Source organism: Argiope bruennichi, chromosome 2 (genome assembly GCF_947563725.1).
Source record: "Argiope bruennichi chromosome 2, qqArgBrue1.1, whole genome shotgun sequence".
NCBI classification, from domain to species: Eukaryota; Metazoa; Arthropoda; class Arachnida; order Araneae; family Araneidae; genus Argiope; species Argiope bruennichi.
Window position 1 is genome coordinate 97,822,249 of NC_079152.1, and position 15,886 is coordinate 97,838,134.

General features: G+C 27.9%; 1 protein-coding gene across 3 annotated transcripts in view; it reads right to left on the minus strand.

The window, feature by feature from the left end:
• Nucleotides 1-15,886, minus strand: part of LOC129989973 (circadian locomoter output cycles protein kaput-like) — a 147,931-nt gene that overhangs the window by 57,710 nt on the left and 74,335 nt on the right. For all 3 annotated transcript variants that reach the window (XM_056098114.1, XM_056098113.1, XM_056098115.1), the window contains exon 2: nucleotides 13,732-13,872. The gene's annotated coding sequence lies outside the window, so the exon portion shown is untranslated. The remainder of the gene's footprint in view (nucleotides 1-13,731; nucleotides 13,873-15,886) is intronic.

Here is a 15,886-nt window from a genome sequence, read left to right on the forward strand (position 1 = left end):
TAATAGTAAAACAGGAGATAAAATGTCAAGGAATTGGTAACTGATCATGCCAATCTAAATAACTTAATATTGTTAGAAAAAATACTTAGGATCGACTTAATATTAGGATCGAAGTTCTAATTCTAAAAAAGAGAATGCTAAGAATAATAACAAAAAAATCTATTTGAATTATATTGAAAAGAGAAACGAATAGTACATTCTTACTCCGATATGGAAATCATAGAAAATTATAACTTAAATTGTGTCACTAAAGATTTTATAAATATTTCCAATAGATTGAGTAAAAAAAAAAATCAATTTAAGTAATTCACAAAACTATGCTGTATTAATTTGCTATATCAGATAATGGATCATTTAATTAAATTTTGATTTCAAAAAACTGGAATGACCTGGCAGTGCTTTTAAAGAAAAAAAAATGGCAAGATTTTATTTATCATAAAGTATAATAAATCAAAATCCAATAGATAGAAAATTAAAATAAAAATTGTCTTATTACACTACTAAGAAAATAATATTAGTGTTATAAGAAGACAACTCATTAAAAACCGCATCTAAAATCAATAGTTTTCAGAAAACGCATTCGCTTATATAATAGTATAGAACAAAGCTACTTTTATCTGTTCTGAAATCTGTAAAAATACGTATGCCTGTTAGATGATCTCTCCAAAATAAAAGTAAATAATAAAAGACACCCGATTATATCTGAAAGAAAGCATAAAAAAATTTACAAACAAATAACTGAATTTGAAATTTTATGCTGATAAAACTGCGATATGGTCCTAGATTTCATTTAGAAATATAGATAGTAAACATAGTCTAACGAGCTAAATACATGAAATCCACAATATAATACATTTTAAGATAATCTCTAATTCTAAACACTAAAATTTTAAAAATTATCTCCAATCCTACACATTTGTCAAAACACAGTACCATAGGAAATAAAAATGCCTCTATATATATGTCGAACGCCATCTAATAATATTTTTTAAATATTCATCAATCTAAGAAATCTGATAAGGATTCTTAGAATTTCAAATAATTATTCAAATTTGTGATGAAATTACTAATACGTTAAAAAGAAAATGTGTTGCGTATTTTCCTTTTTTTCTCTCTCTTTTATTTCCCATATACGTAAATAGTGAATTAACGTTTACTCGAACAGTCAATTACTAATATTTTAATGAATTGTTCGTACAGGTAATTACTATTTAATTGCTAATTAGAAAATAAATCGTTAAGTAATTCACTGATAGAGAAATTTAAATCTGCATTAAAAAGAGTTAATCCTTTAAATATGAAGATGATAATTACCTCAAAATTTTATTCTAGAAGCTATCCGTTGGGGCTATCCGTTGTTTGCTTTTACGTCGAGTTAGAAATAAAACCTCCAGCTCAGATGTGGGTTTTTTTTTTTTCCCCCACTAACCGAAGAAAACTTTTTTTTTTTTTTTAACATTGCAAAAATTAATCTTCAAAAATTCAACTTATAATTGGAAAAATATTTTAAAATTAAGCTTCTTTACTTAATCGTGGTCGTTAGAAGTTATTTTTTTTTTTCTGTCATCAACAGAGCACTTTTCCTTTGGTATAACAGAAATTCATTTACTCGCACGATTAAGGCGGCTTATTTCCAAAAATGCTCTCCTGACGCAAATAGTATTTTGTCCACTTTACAAGCCATTAAGACGGAGATAATTGAAAGCAGTTGCCAGTTAAAAGCTAAAACATGTTTACATTTAATCTAATTAATTTTCAAATCCCAAGTAAAGGATAGACGGAAAAGGAAGAGTAAGCAAATTTATAATTTTTATATTATATATATATATAAATCATTTGAAAACATGATGTTCTGATTTGGGCTTTCTAAAGCCTCAAAATACGCAGGCAGAAAATAAAGGGCATAGGTCGTAAGAAGTTATCGCCCGAAAAAGAAGAAAACGGGAACCAACACAACACACACACATACTTATTATTAATAATAAAATAATTTTTTTTAACCTTTCATTTTCATTTTTTCTAGCTGGCAAAAAAAGTTTTGGCGCTCGACTGACTTCGAGATGAAAAAAAATTCAGCATTTTTCTAAATATTGACACATGCGTAATCTGATACTCACGTGATTGTGTCATTCCAGTTTAAACTGGTTAATGACTTAAATTCAGACCAACAAGAATTAAACTAAGAACTTAAAAATAATAATGTTCTCACATGATAACTTGAAATTTGTGACTTCAATTATATTATATTATATATTGTAAAATCATATAATCGTATTTGTTCGGGGAAAATATTTAGATACGAATCCCATACTGAATACATATGAATATTTTTCAATTGACTACATATGAATTGGTCATTTAAATAAAAAAAATCATGAGCACGCTGACATGTTATTTGAAACAATCTGCCATATTACAGTATTCATTTTACAGTTTATCTATCATTAGTAATATTTTTCAACTTGCACTCATTTTTACCAAAGTGAAATCGAGTTCGAGATGGCGCTATATGACATTATTAGCATGAGAGCAAATAGAAAAGGACTAATAGTTATAAACACACTAGACATTAAAGTTGTTCAGACTACTATTCTACACTGCCCACACTTCGAAGCGGAGAGGAATGCACTTATTTTAATGGCCATAAGTGTGTGTGTGTGTGTGTGTGTGTGTGTGTGTGTGTGTGTGTGTGTGTGTGTGTGTGTGTGTGTGTGTGTGTGTGTGTGTGTGTGTGTGTGTGTGTGTGTGTGTGTGTGTGTGTGTGTGTGTGTGTACACAGATACACTTAAAGAGGAAAAACCTTACTTACATAAAATTTCATCCGAAACGTTAGGCCATTTCCGAGACACGAAATACATTTATATAGATACCAAGAACTGCTTGTTTAAAGTTATGTGTATAAATTGTATAAATTATTTAGAAAATAAAAGAATTCATAATAAAAAAATTTGACTGTTGCCTTTGGAATAAAAAAAAAGCATGGTAGATAAAGAAAAATTCACATGTACAATTTATTCAATAAATATAATAATACATCACATAGAAAAAAATAACAGCGTACTGTTAATGAATAGAATTTTAAAAAACTTTCTCATACATGAAACAAAAAAACATTGTCAAAAAATTTAATCAAGAGACTGACAAAATAACCTCCAAATTTTAGATAACCTTTTTGAAATTTTTTTTACCCCTTAGAATAACATCCAGCTGCCTATGAAAATGACAACTCGAAATAGGAAAGTGCTTAACAAAATTTGGTGTGCTGTTTCGGTACCAAAACGTAAACAAGTGCTAAATTGTGGAAAAAATTCGTCAAAAAGAAATATGTCTTGTCTTTCCGTCAGTATGCATGTAAAACACGGAAGTTAATTTGAGAGTTTTACTGTTAAAAAAATCATTTAGCTGTATTTAGAATTTTTTACCAAATCCTTCAATTGACTGATCGTCTGCATGTACGCATGTAAAGACGATATTTTAAATAAACATGACGAGTTGGCAAAATGATGTTTAGTATAAAGTCTTACCACCAATATTGTAAAAGTATATAATTGAAATCATTAGAAAGGCAGCTGGTTCTATAATACCAACGATCCAGTTCTATTCTTCTAAAATTCTTAAGCTAAAAAAATAGGCAATCGTATCGAAATCAAAAGATACCAAAGATGAAGTTGGAAACTGCACTCACAAATTATTTTCCGAAATTTATAATTCTCTAATAGCTATTCTAAAACAGTATTTTTTTTTACAGTTATTAAATTTAGATGAAGTATTTCCCCCTTTTATACGAGATATTTTATAATTACTCTTTAAAAAGAATTTGGCCTCAAGTATACCTGAAAGAAAAAGCGGTAGATACATTTTTTTTTAATGACGGGACTTATGGCAGACATACGGCTAGACGGTTTGTCAGATTGTAGAAAGTGTCCAGAACATGTCCAGACTATTTTTCCAGAGTGTGGAATTATAAAAAGTTCTAACGTATTTTCAATTTTCAATATAGATTAAAGTTTCTACTATTATTAATTAAGATTAGTTAAGTCAACCAAACTACATTTTATCACATCAATAGTTTAATTACAATAATATAAGCAAAAATATTATTTGAAATTATATTTGTACAATATTTATACAGCATTCTTATTGGTTATCTATAGTTGCAAAATGGCGAAATTATTTGAGGATAAAATCTGAAGAAATCGGCCCAGTTATTAAAGTTGAAGACTTTGTTAAAGTTTGATACTAGGATATCTTCCGAAATGAAATGGAAGGGAAGAGAATAAATGACCATTGAGATAATGAGTATTTATATGACAAAGTTTTTTCGAAATAAGTACTGCGATTGAAATTTGCCGAGCCCCCCCCCCCTCCCCCATAGAAAACGTACAGAAGAACGGTATTCTACATTGTATCTATCCTTCTGTATTCCCGAAAATAACAGATGACGATTGCATATCTAGAAGCCAAGAACTTTCAACAGAAAAAAAAAAAAAAAAAAAAGTGGCGAAATCCGATCAGAGTTTGGAGCTGGGTTACTCTATGTTTTGCCTTCCTCATTATTTTATATACATTATTCAATTTCATTCATATTATAATAAACAGTAAGTAATAGGCAAGTATTTGCAGTAAATAATGGGCAATAATACCTAATAACAAAGATTTTTAAGGATTAAATCGATACCTAATATATTTCCATCCAATTTCAAAATGTCGAGAATTCATTAATTTCAAGCTAAGTTCAAGTTGCATCCAAGTCCTGTGTTTCTTTTTAAATTATTAACACGGTAAAACCTCATTTTTCAGAGATATATCTATTGAAAAGCATTAAATATTTTGACACAGCAACAAAAATGGATTATACTGCATATAAATATGAAAAGTTGACGTTAAAAAATAAAATTTAACGCTCATTTCGAACATTAATTTAAATCCTTTGCGTAAAAATTATGCTGATAAAATAATACACACCAAAGCTGGTTCACATATCATAGTCCCCAAAAAAATTATAAAGCTATTAGAAAGTTACAAATTAACGATCTCAGTATGACTCTTCTTTTCCTCAAATTCTCTCATTACTGAATACTTGGAAATAAAAATTTATCAATTTCCTTCATGAATGTGATAGAACTTAAAATATTATAATTACGCGGAATGCATTTCTTTTAAAAATTCTCATTAGAATAAGTTTGTGAAAATTGATACGAGTACACACTTCAATGCGAATAGCTATTTTTGAGATTTCGTCTGCTTATTTGACTTTCTTTTTTAGTTTAAGGAAATATTTTTAAAGCGATGGGCTAATAATTAATCAACGGGTGCCTTATTTAATTTAATGAGACAAGAATAAAAATGAAGCAGAATTTTTGAAAATTATTAGCAGATATTAAAGATTTTCTAACAGCATCGGTATTTATTATTCAAAGAGTATTTATTTTACTCCTTAAAGAAAAAGGATTTAATTGAACGCCTATTAAGTTGAATTAAAATCCCATCGATGCTAACAGACATAGTAGCTTTAATTCCACAGTTATTTATATTATTATATAGCTGTTTAAGTCCTGTACAATAGAAAAATTCAACCAATTTAGCCTTAAAACAATTAAATTCAAATAATAAATTTATAAAATAAACTTTGCATAGATTTATTTTGAGATGCAACATTCCTACAGTAATCTATACCAATGAAATTTGAAAAATACCAATTTCAAATTAGATTTTTTCTTCAAAATTATTCTACATAAAAAAAAATTACAAGCAAGAGAAATTTTTTACAGTTAACACGATCATTGCAATACTTTACCCCTGTAAATCGGATGAAATAAATCAGACAACTCTTTGCTATGTCTTAACTGTAACAGAGAGGATGTCATCTAGTTCAGTAATAGATTTAGTTTAGATATATTAAGCCGTATTATTTTAGCCTAAATCCAAATGCTAGAATTTTCAAAAATTCAATTTTCTCACAATTTAACAGGATTAAAAGGGTTTGTAATAACAAAATTTCTTATATTGAAGCAACAAATAATCTCATTATAAAACTTTACTAATGAATATCCCAGAAACTTTTGCAATATAGAAGTTTTAATAGGAGAGGGTTTGTCTTTTTTCTAATCTTTTGCCAACTAAAAATAGGCTTTCTGGTACATGTTAACTAACTCAATAGATGGCGTTGAGGTCCTCCAATTATTTATTACTTAGAATAACGGAGCACTTTACGCAGGTGCAGCTAGGGACGCGGAAGCATCAATATAGCTTTACGTGATACCTCTTTTGTACAAGTTTTACCTGCTACTGGTATGTTTTTTCCTTTTTGTTTTGATGATTTTTGGTTGCGAGTGTTCTTTTATAGTTTATATTATGTTATTGTTAATTTTCGCTTTAATTGGAAGTTATAATTTATTATTTTATTTCAGTGAAAACTGGTTTATCTCTAAGGCGTCAATTTCAGGAAATTTTCGGGTCACGAGGGGTCAATACTGTTGGACGAAAGTCAGACCCCTCACAGAAAAAATCTCTTGTTTGAATCCCTACCTAAGGATGACCCTTGAGAAAGTCTTCAGACCGGATTCATAATTTCTTTTTCGATTCTATTTTTATCTTTTAATTATATTAACTTAATATTCTTATTAATTTGGTTATATATAACTTTCATTTTCACTTTTTTTTAGCTGGCAAACAAAGTTTTGGAGCTCAACCGATTTTGAGATGAAATAACTACGATGTCATAGTCCTACGTCAACCTTTTAAAAACGCATCTGTTGTCAAAAAAGCATACGTAATAATAAAGCAATACTGGTAAAAGCAGGTCAAGCTTTTTACAAAGCATCTGCTTTCAAAAAAGCATACATAATAATGCAGGTAAAAATATATGCCATTAAAACATAATGATGAAAAACTGCCGTTTATGCTTTATTCATTACCTACGCGATTTCGAGCTTCAAACCCCCTTAACCAAAACAACATCATGTTCTCACATAATATACTTTTTAATTTGTTGCTATTTCATAGAAAAGAAATAATTGAAATTTTAATTCAAAGAGAGCGAAGTAGATTTTAATTTGATAAAATCTTTTTTTAAATCGGACTATTTAAACTTTATTATTTATACAAGACTTATCATTTCGAAGAACCTCTATGAGGATACATCAATTTTAAAAAAAGATTTAATGAAAGGCCTTATGCATTCAGTAACAGCATATGGAAGCTGAAGGACTTACCTTATTGAAATTACTTAATGGAATTGGACAATTAAGGATAATTTTAATGTTTAAAACAAATTTATCTAAAACAATTGCTATATTCTTTCCTTGTAAATTCAACTGTGTTAAATAACTGAATTAAAGAGATTTCCAAAATTGTTTGGTAAACGAATAATTTCCTCTGATGATGCTTAAGTGCAAAATTAGAAGATTGGAGAGACTATTAAATATTCAATTACATTAGAATTAAGTTTGACATGAGGAAGATTTCAGTCGATATACCCTGAAGGAAGAATTGGAGAAACGAGGAATAAAGAAAGAATTTTATTTCTAATGTTAGTTCTTTAAGCCCTTAAATTAAGTGAAATCAATTAATTGACTGTTTACAAAAGCGGTAACCTTTATACAGTTGTAAAGTCAATCTCAAGTTGGATTAAAACAAACAAAACTTACAATTACATGCCACTTTTACGAAATGAATTTAAAATATTCATTAGAAGTTTATTGTAAACTTTTAATACAGAGAATTTTAAAATGAATTCATTGAATAAAAATAAGCAAATAGAACAAATTGAATATAAATAAAACAAAAAAGATAAAGAAAATTCGGTTTGCTTATGAATAAATTTTTTTGGTAAAACATTTTCATATTTAATTAAAAAGAAAAACATATGAATATAAGGAAAAAATAATGTTTCCAAATATACATATTTATTAAATATAATCTATATCTATATACTTATAATAATGCTGTGTGTGTGTGTGTGTGTGTGTGTGTGTGTGTGTGTGTGTGTGTGTGTGTGTGTGTGTGTGTGTGTGTGTGTGTGTGTGTGTGCGCGCGCGCGCGGGTGTTTGCGCTCTACAGGCCAGACCGTTTGACCGACAGCTACCAAATTTGGTACATGTATACCTTGGAGGTCGGGAATGTGCACCTGGGGTCCCGTTTTTTGAATTTTTAATTAGAATTTTAATTATTAATTACGAACTAACTTTCCCGCCAAAATCAGTAAGGATCGTTTCTTTCCCACGCTAATGAGGTTAGGCTTAACATTTTTCAACCGATTATTTCAAAAGATTCTGTTTATTTTCTTAATGTTTGATGCATTTAAAACTAAACATTGTTAATTAATCGATCTTTCAGATTTATTCTGAAGTACTTCTGAGTTAAAATAAAACAGAATAAAGGAAATTAAAAATGTATAATCTGCATAGCGTTACCCCAACTGGTATAGAAGAATTACCAGAATGCATTACCATAAATGACGTTCAAAATTCACGCATGCGCATTGTGTTCTGATTGTTGACAACTATTTTTAACGGATGCGGACTCGACTTAAATTTTTAAGTTAGTTGTATGCTTTTGCAATTAAACTGTATTTATGCTAGTTATATATTTTTTGTATATGCTTATAATTTTAAATACATCGTTTTTTTAAGTAGTTTTTTTAAAACCTGTTTTCGAACGATTATTTTAAAGGATACTTTTTATTTTCTTAGTATTTGATGCATTTAAAATAAAACATTGTTAATTAATCAATCTGCTCATGATGAAGAAAATTATTCTTTAGTGCCCATAAGGTTTTAATGCTCAGTGACTTTGCTTTCAGTAATCATTATTTAAAAAAAATGCTTTGTTTCAGTAAAAAATATTATATTAACTGCTCATTACTCATTTCCACTTTAAAACAAATTCTACGGGAGCCAACAGAAAATTAGAGAGATACATATTACCTTATGACTGAAGGCCTTTATAATATTAGTGAATTATATGACAATCAAAATTTGAAGTTTTAAAATATTTTGATGAAGTAGCTATTAAAGTAAGAATTACATAAAATATTTAATTATCAAAATTTTAACCAGCATTAAGATTGGTGAACTGGCTGGTCGCCAAAGGCGGTTAGTATTAAATAAAGATAATTTGTACTTTTTAAAGTCTTTATATGACATTCTAATTTAAAAGAAATAATAGAATATGATTTAATAGCATTTTTAAATAAGAAACCAAAGCATGTAATTCATATAGTAGAGATAATGATTCTATAATATTAAAAAAAAAAAAAAGATTTAAAAATCTTACTTCTACTCCATTTTTATAAGATGAACATTACTTCCCTAGTGATACAAACATTAAAAGGAATACACAATATATTTTCTAATCAGAAAGTTCTTCTGAAAAAAGGCTTAAGAAGCGTTTTTCTTACAGAATGCAAGAACTTCGACAGGCGTTTCCATTCTCACGAATTATTTAAGCAATGTAAATTATTGAATAATATATTTAAGGTAAAAAGCACAAATCTGAATGAAACTTTTGATAAAGGTGGATCATGCTCAGGCTGTACGGTGTTTCAAAACTCTTGGCACTTTTTTTTACTGTGTAAGTCTAAACATTGTTTTATTTCGCACTTAATATTCAAATCAACTATCTATTAATTACCCTTCACATTATGCAATTTTATAATAAAAGTTTTCGATCTGTAAATGAAAAGCAAGGTTTAACTGAAGCTAAAAATTATTCGATTTTTCTTCACTCCCCTAAGATATTGCTTCTCTACGCAGTGTGGGTACTGCCGTTTCACTACCACTATGTAATCTGGCCGGCAAGAACTTAATATTTCCTTCCTAGTTCGAAAGAGCTACTTCAACTTCTTTTATTAATCTCTTATGTTTAGTTCTTGTTGTATAAAATCTACTCTTGTTCCTGTTAAAAATGGCGTAGCGTTTCTTGAAGCTCTGAACATTTTAAGTGGACGAATTTATCCATTCCCCCACAGTAGCAAGAAAAATAACGTGGACAATCTGTGCTTTCTCACAACACCGAATACCGCCTATGCACATGAGTAGTTACAGAAAGCCGATTTTCCATATCATGCGTTTAAGCTGCAAGTACTTCAAGTAAATTACTTACCTAAAATCTAAAGTTTACATATTATAAGCGTTTAAAGATTACTAAAAATTGCAAGTACACAAATCGAGAAAATATGTAAATTTGAAGTGTCACATTATTACAATTGGTCTACCATACTACAATTGGTCTATTAAGACAATGGAAGCCAATGAAACGAATAAATTACGGAAATAGGAATTAATCGAAAAGTTTCAACATCTTTGATCAATTTAATAAGATTACAAAATAACAAAATGTTGCCTCCCATTTAAAAGAATTATAATACTCAAACTTTTTTTAATCAAATAAATTTGCAATTTTTGACGATTAAGATCTGCAATTTGCTTCGAATGTCAAACACCTGAACTTCTGCTATGATCACCAGGCTGTTTGAAATTACCAATACAATTGATGAGAATTCAAACACCCAACGTAGAAAATTTTAAACTGAAAATTCGTAATTTCCAATGACTGGCATATATAAGAACAAATCCAGTTACCATAACTTTTGAATTATTAATCGTCCAGTTTGTTGCCGAGCTCTCAAATTTAATCAAGAGCTCATGAAACGTTATGTGGCGAGTATTATAGTGACGAAATCCAAATGATTCAAAATTCGTTTTTACCTGTAATCGCACAATGGTATTTGAAGTATATGAATATTTGAAGTTCATGAATTTGTAATTTGCAATGTATTGAAAACGTAATATAAAAAGAATTTAATGTCTGCATTTCAGAATGTGCAATCATGCGATTTACATATTGAATTAAGTTTAACTTGTAATAGCATTCAATTTATAAATACTAGTTTCAAAATGCATGAGACTAAATTTTCATGTCAGCTAATATTTTAAATTTTAAATGTAAATATCATCAGAAATTAAACTTTTCTGATAAGAAGTGCATCACAATGTAAGGAAAACATTCAGAGTTTTAATGTGAACGAAATTATCAATTTTTTTTTTAACTTTGTATTACATTCGATAATAATGGTACATTAATTATTCGATTACGACAATAGAAAACAAATACGTAACATCAGAAGAATGAGAAATTTTCTATCTCAAAAGGAAAAAATGTACTTCAAAAACAGATTATCAATGAATGAAACAATTTCAAATTATTTGATTGTAAGGAAAGATGGCAACAACTATTGTTTAAGACTTCTGCTAAGATGACGAGATTGCTAATTCAGGATAGAAAAATTATGAAAATTAATATTTTTACATTAAATTAAAGGGAAATCATCAACTTGATTGCATAAAATTGCAGCAGATAAAAGGGAACACTATAAATTATAAAATTATATGAAAAGTGATCATTTTCCTTTTAAATAGAAGCTTATAGAACAGGAAGTCGGACCAAACCGCGATTCAGTGAATCAGAAATTATGATGAAATAAAAAACAAAATAATGAAGCAAATTTTTTAAGTAAAATTTTCTTAATAGATTTATCACGTAATTAATTTTTTCGGTAATTAGAAAAATTGCCATTGGCGTGAGTAAATAATTTTAAAGATAAAAAAAATGTAGCATCAGACTTGCACAAAACAAAAATAAATTTAGGCTATTTACCATTTATTTACAAAATAGATTATTCAGACATAAGAAAAAATTGTAGAACTCTCTCTCTCTCCAAGCACAAAATATATCGTCTCAAATTTATTTATATTTCTAGCGCGAATTCAGCCTCTCATGAAAAGTTAGCTTTTGCTTGAAATAAATGGTAAATAATTCTTCAACTCTAGTATGTTCTAAATACCGTTCTATCAAGACAATGGTCACAAATTAGATTAAAACATCTAAAAAACTGTAAGAAATATTGAATTAGAGTTTACAAAAATTACAATATTTCACTCTTGCAAATGCATTTCATCCGTTCATAAAGGTTCTAATACCAAATTACTACATACGCGATCAATTTAAATAATCAGGAATTCCACATAACGCACAGCTCCGAAAGTAATGGAATACAATTTTCATTCTGTTCTGGTTGGCTGCATTTCACAAAAAAACGATTTATAAATCGTTTAGTATGGAGAAAGGTAAAAATCGGAGTTATTGTTTTCAGAACTTTTTTTTATGACTAAAAAAATTTGAACTGATATAATAAAAGAAAAGGAAAATTATCATTCATGCATTACAAAGAACATTTTTTAAGAAGTTGGAAATTGAAATCATTTACCATTTTTAATTTTTATTAAAATATTTCATATTTTAAACAAAAAAAAATGTTTGAATTTCGAAAAGTTCAAATAAGAAGATCAGAAACATTACATAACATTTATTTTCTAGCTCAAAAAAATCTTCAATTCATGATAATTGTAATTTAGGTTACAGAATATGTATTAGGTAAAATTTAACTAAGTTTCTTATTCTTAAAATGCAAGCTTTGAAAGAAGATTTAGAGGGGGGGAGGGCAGCATGCATATAAATGCCACATTGATATTTCGAACTTTTTAACTATACACTTTCAACCGAAAATAAATTCACATCTCATTTAAAATTATATATTTCCCTCTATTACGCTAGGCCTCACAAAATTTCCCAGAATTCTTTTCCGTAACAGACTATGAAACAGGCAGAAAATATAACGATACTCTTAAGGCTTTTAAATTAAAATATATTAAAAACCTAAAAAAGCTATTATAATATATAGGATTCCCATCGCATTATTCATGCAAGAAAAACAAATCGAGTTAGGAGACAAATATACGTTAAAAGATGTAAATAATACAAGTTAAATAAGATGTAAATAATATAAGTTAAATAGAAATGATAATTCACTAAAAATTATTTGAGATACTTTCACACTTTCAAATTTATTATAATTTACTGAATTAATACCGTGGTATGAAACTGTTCATTATACAAAAGGAATAGGAAACTCACTATTTCGAACCGCGATCGGATGACGTAAAGAAATAAAAGAGAACAAGGCAAAACTGAACACCTGTAACATATATTTCCCGAACGGAGTAGCCGACTGCGTAAAATTCTGTGATAGGCAGCTGAATAAACAAAACAAGGTGAAACAACAAAATCGAATCAAACACATGTTTGAGACCTTCCCATATTTATTCTAGCTTCATTACGTTTGCATATTTTTAATCACTTGATCACCTTGGTTAATAGTAATAAATAATAACCTCAGAAAATATGAAAAACTTAAGTTACTTAAATGTGAAATAATCTATTTTAGAAGAAGCGTGTACTATTTCTAATTTTTTTCAATTTAAGACTTGATTCTTCTTAGAATTTAAAGTCGAGAATAAATTTGCTTACTCAGTGCCGAAATAAGTTGATATTATGATTACGTTATACAAAAAATTGCATGTCATTTCATTTGTTTATTAAAAGACCGAGTCATATAAATAAATAAATGCGGAATTCATTATTAAAACACAATGACAAACTATGCTGAATGCTACTTTTGAAACGTTTGCTGATCTGAAAAAAAGACGTTTACATTTCCTGTTCATGTTTCCTATTATATTCATTGCTCCTTAATAGAATTTTTAGGTTATGTAGCTTTAAAAAAAATAGAAGCGTTTTAAATTAATGCATCTTTAGTTTTTAATTTTCTAAAGCGAATAAAAAGCGATATCAAAATTATTCAAATAAAAATTAATAAGAATGTGGACATACCAGGTTCTTTGAATATCCATATACACATGAATTAACAGCATGTGTTAACAGCATGTCAGCGCAATCCTGTTTCGAAAAATGAATTAAAGAAGTGGTAGTTTCAGAAACAAAGTCCATTTTACAGAAATAGCAGATTACCAACTAAAAATAAAAAACAAATAATCAGAACAAATAATAGGATTAAAACAACAACAACAACAAAAAAGCAAAAAAAGTCAGGGCTTTCTAAATTATGAGACATCAAAGCGCTCTTTGTGAAATTTCAGATTTTGTAAACATAGTTTAACAAAAATTATTTCATTTTAAAAAGCATTAAATTGAAATCTAATGAAAAAAATTGAAATATCCTTCAATTTATGCCTTATATTAACGAAATTGTTTTATCTCTTTACAGCATTTATTACTGAAAAATACTCAATATTTATCACAATTAAAAAGAATTCATTTTAAAGTTTAAAAAGTCCTTTATATTGTTGTGTTCGTGTATCAACAAAAATAAAATGCAGACAAACTTACTATAAAACTAAATCTCATTACATTATAGATAATATTATCAAATTTACATCAACTTATTTTCATTTAACATTCTAGCATCGTTTTTAAACAACAAGTTCCAAAAGTATCACTGTTGCCAATCTGAATTTTACAACTATTTACAAAATAAAATTTATAATTATTAAAATAATCGTTAGCTACTTTTAAATAAAATATTTACGATTTATGTCGGAACAATATAATGATCAAATAGCCAATAATTGAGTTCTTTATAATTAGATATATACAAGTATAAAATAATAACTCTTTATAAAATAATTAAGCTTTTTTATTCGTGGATTAAATGATTTTTAATTTTAGAATTTATAAAACCACGAATCATTTTTTTTTTCATTTGAATCAAAATTTCAAATTTGCCTTTAAGAAGGAAACTGATTAAAATGTAGAACTGAATGAAATTGCTATTATAAAGAAAATAACTTTACAATTAAAAAATGGCTTTGAAAACAAGAATAACAAGAACATGAAATGCGAGAAAGAAAATGATTAACTAGTTTCCTATTTGTCCCAGCATCTAATTCTCCTTCCTTCTCCCTTTATTCAATTTAATCGCACTAATCGTGATGAGAAATTTCTCGTGAACGCAAACGAGAAATTAAATTTCGTTTAAAGAGTTTTATTAGTGCGCAAGTATGTCTTCAAGAAACAAAGAATAGTCAACGTTACAGAAAAAAAAAATATCCCCGAAAAAGTCGAAAGAAAATTACCAATTTCAAATAGAAAATTTAAAAAATAAAACAAGGGAAATTTGACTTATCAATCAATAACGAAAAGAATATTTCGGGGAATTTTTAAGAAATTGTACAAATACATGGAGATAGCTCGTTTCTGAATTTGCATTCAAATCTTGAAGGAAATCATGCGAAAAATATCCAAATTTAACTAGTATTCAATAATTTAACAAAATCATTTGTGTACAGTATCAAACTACTTAAATAGGGAAATGCTTAATTATGTTAGGAAACGTTAACTACCTTAACATGTGAACAAAGTATCTTTTGCTGAAAGAAAACATATTTTTAAAACTTAAGAGAACAGAAAATAAAATCGTTCAGCACTGAAGTCGTGTGTACTACAGAATATATATAATTATTTTATGCAATTTTTTAAAAGCATACGATTTCTGTACAGAGTGTCGAATTTTTCTGATTCATCGCACAATTCGGTTTTCAGTTTTATTTTCAGAAAGTTTTAAATGAATGTTAATATTTTTTTTTTATATTTCAGTCAATAATGTAATGTGCTTCAGAAAAAAATATGGAAATTAAATTTTATGTAGCCTATCCGTCCTATGAACCACTTAAAGCAACAGATTCTTGACACTAACTTTTTTTTTTATCAGAAAGAGTTTCAAATCTTTTGAACCTAATATTATCAAATTAAGAGGAATATCATTATTTTAGGACAATCAATTTCATTATTTTAAACCAATTCGACTAGGAGAGACTCCAGTGCTGATTGGCTATCTTCTTCAAAACCATCAAAGAAATGGTTTAATATGGTACATTTACATAAAATAGAGAAATTTTATAAAACAGATTTTGCTAACTCCAGTCATTTTTGTTGCAATAAAGTGAAACGTTTTTATGAAAGTCCCAAA